Here is a 4,030-nt window from a genome sequence, read left to right on the forward strand (position 1 = left end):
ATGAATCTGCAGTGTAGAATGGCAATCTAGAATAAAAACTTGAAATACTGTGGAACTACAAAAAAAGAACCCCTCCTCCCCTAGCATCAACGCTTCTTTATCTTCCAATATTTGTATTTCTATTGATTCCTCATTTAAGCATTTGTAATCTCCATATATTTTAAAGCACTTCCTGCATATTATTAATTCAGTTGTGATCCCTGAAAGCAGTTGAGTTTAAGTTTTAAGACTTAATGGAACCTTTAAAGAGGCACTTAAGACCAAGAGAGGCTTAAGAATAGACTCTTGCAGGATGGGGAACCTCTTCATCTTTGAATCTACAACAAATCCACTTACTCCCCAAAATGCTCATCAGTCACCAGCTGTGGGACTATTGGCAGGTGGTAAAACATGTGAGAGAAAGAGCCTAGCAGAAAGAATTTAGGATTTTAGGGTCATGACCTTGAAGCATGCTTCTGCTAGCACAAGATTACCCCATAATGCATGCCCTTACCACAACATCGGAAAATCCAAGCAACCATACACTAAACAATGAGACACAGATTAGTCACAGAGATGAAGGAGAGATTCCAGGTTTCCTCAGTTGTGCAGAAAGAAAATGCATTATAAGCTCACAACAAGAAGTTAACAGACTGTACACCAGGAGAAAATCTGTCCCAATGACACTTGGATGTCATAGTTCAACAGAACTATTGAGTGAAGTTTAGCTGTCCAAGCTACCCAATCTGTTTCATTTTCTTATGTTAAACTGAGCAAATTAGCAAAATAAGATACCTGATAAAAAAAATACTTCAGCCAAATCAAAATTAGTGAAATATTTTGTGAAGAATTTCAATGTTAACTACTTTTCCACTGCTCTGTTAGAAGGGATTGTGGGTGACTGTTGCTAAGGAAAACTGAAGCAGCAAATGTTCATTACATCTCTACCTTCACTTGCTTTGCAGTATCTACATATGTGATCTTTTATCATACTTTGTACTGAGTTACTCAAAACAACCCTGTCAACTATCTTTCTGATTTATATTACAAGTGAAAATGAATACTATTCTTGATTTTAGAAAATCATATTTAGCATAAATAGATCCTTCCTTGATTAGCTGGCTAGCTAGATAATGATCATTCTTTGCATTAATTCATTAATTAGACACTTTGAAAAGGGAGTTGCGCTTGACCATGTGAAGTAGCAAACATTATTGGCTTACTGGACTTTTTATAAAGCACACTGAAGACTAATCATGACTAGACAGATATATTTTCTCTCTGACATACCTGTATACTTTTCCTATGTATAATCTGCTGTGATTTGAGTATTTTCTTGTATAAATTGGAGAATGAAAATGTAGGAAAATATTACTGATAATTATATGCATATCATTCATTTTAAAATTAAGTTCTTAACTAATTTTGTCTTTAGTTTAGGTCTCCATATTTTATTTTTGTATATTCCTCACCTGTCCATACTAATACGCATAGTGTCCAAGAAGCTGCACATTCACAACAAACAGCTACTAACTGCAATCAATACTGCAGGGGTCATTTATAAAATGTGTTATGAGTTTATAAAATTGGTAGGGATTTATAAAGCTTCCAGAGAGTGTGAGAGGACAAAAAATGGAAAATACATAAAGAAATATGAGATCAGATTCATGTGACATAATCTCAAAATCATTAGTTTTATGATATCTTGCTGGTAGGGAAAAATTACATTAGACTCAAATATAAAGGTGACATATTTTGGAATATAAAGCTGTCATCCTGCTTGCAAGGTAGGCTTAAATTACTTTTGTTTATAGCAATCTCGGTTATTTAATTTGATGATGATCTATGAAAACTCTTATTTGCTTCTGCAACCAGTTCTGCCATCTGCCACAATGTGAAAAGAAAACTGTAGGTATGAAGGGTTTACATTTAGGGCTGGAAAATTTTCTCTCCAACAAACTCATTGATTGGTGTTGTTCTTAACTCTAGGAAGTCTCTGGTATGAAACAACTTTTATACATTGTATTATGGTGAGCCATTACCTAAGAAAGCAATAAGAAAAGCAACAGGAACTTTCTCTGACAATCTCAACTAGTCATTTAAAGACTGCAATGGTTTTTCATATCTGCAAACCTTTTTGTATTCATTGATATGCTAAGGATTATGCAGTAAAGATCAGGAGAATGGTTATCTAAGTAAACTTATCTCTATTTGATCGAATAATACTTTTATTTAAGATTTTTTACTCCCTAGAAAGCTTCAAAGGAATTTAGCTGATCCACTTATCCTACAGGTGAGTGTCACACCCAGAACAATGTGGCATCCCTTCTTCACTTAGGACTTGAGTGATTGACAACTGGTTGTAAACTTTACCATTAAGCAATATCATGTATCCATTCTCATTTGCATACAGATAAGCTGGTGCATCTGCAGGACTTAGAAAATTAGTAATATGGATGCACTGAATTGTTTGAGAAGTATGCTGTAGTGTTTTATGTATTCCAAACTCACTTTAAACCAGTAGGTATGGCCATCATTTCAATACTTTGCTGCAGAATTTTACTGCCTTGACATATCATAATTGTTTAAAACCAACTAAAAAGCTAACTTACATTTTAAAGAAGACTACTCAAATTCAGTATAAAACAATTTTGTCATTGATAACCTAGCAACATTGAAACAACTGCTATAAACCTGACCAATGAGACTCTAAGCTGGGGGAATGCAGTACGTATTGTGATAATGTTTCTATAAACACGAAATTGTGGGCATTTCTCTGTAAACTAGTAATCTTCCATTTTTTGACAGATCCCTTTATTTGTTTTGGCATGATTTTCAATATTCTGCAAAGGTCTAAGCGTCAGAGGCTTAGCCCCTTACATGATCTCTTAGTACTCACATTGCAGTAGAGTCTTTAAGTGGTGGCAGTCAAGCTGCCTTCCATGGGAATTGTGGAAGCCGTGTTTCTTCCTTTTGCTTTTTTGTTCCTGACCATAAGGCTTTAATTTCACTTGATTATACCCTTCTGCCATGATAGATGGTCTTCCTAGGGACTGAAAAGCAATTAAGTAAAATGAATTATAACTAAAATTTCTAAGACAGTGATTCAAAATAAACTTTTCCCTTATGAGTTCATTATGTCATGTACCTGTAATAGTCATGAGAAATTTTATATATATATATATATATATATATATATATATATATATATATCCAGCATGTTATTGCTACATGGTAGTACAGTGATTATCAGAGTTTCTATACTGTTCCCATAGTTAATATACCTCTTATAATCCCAACAATTCAGGTAACTTCTATTTTCTTCCACATCTTTTTTTTTCTCAATATCAGTCTGAACACACTGAACCTGATAGAAGAGAAAGTGGGAAGTACTCTACAACACATGGGCACAGAAGACCACTTCCTATGTATAACCACAGCAGCACAGACATTAAGGGCATCATTGAATAAATGGGACCTCCTGAGACTGAGAAGCTTCTGTAAAGCAAAGGACACTGTCACTAAGACAAAAAGGCAACCCACTGACTGGGAGAAGATCTTCACCAACCCCGCAACTGACAAAGGTCTGATCTCCAAAATATATAAAGAACTCAAGAAACTAGACCGTAAAAGGCTAATCAACTCAATTATAAAATGGGGCCCTGAGCTGAACAGAGAATTCTCAACAGAAGAAGTTTTTTTTTCATTTTTCTTCATAATTGTTTTGATTTTTTGCATAATATATTTCTTATTTTTTCCCCATTCAAAAATTTTCACTTCCTTCCCTCCTTCCATTTCCCTCCTGCTCCCCCATTCAATTCTTTATACTACTCTAGATAGGTAGGATGATTTGAAAATCAATTAAAGTTTTGATTCCTACTCCCCTGTTAGCTAAAGAAAATGTGGAAGTTAGAGGTGTAACTCAGTGGTAACAGAGTTTAGTGTCATGTTTGATCACCAACACACACAAAATAATGCTTTCTATGCATCTGACACAGAGAGCAGAATGACATTCAACCAAAAGAAAGCATTGATCTACAGATATTCTTCC

The sequence above is a fragment of the Chionomys nivalis genome, chromosome 1 (genome assembly GCF_950005125.1).
Source record: "Chionomys nivalis chromosome 1, mChiNiv1.1, whole genome shotgun sequence".
Taxonomy (NCBI): Eukaryota; Metazoa; Chordata; class Mammalia; order Rodentia; family Cricetidae; genus Chionomys; species Chionomys nivalis.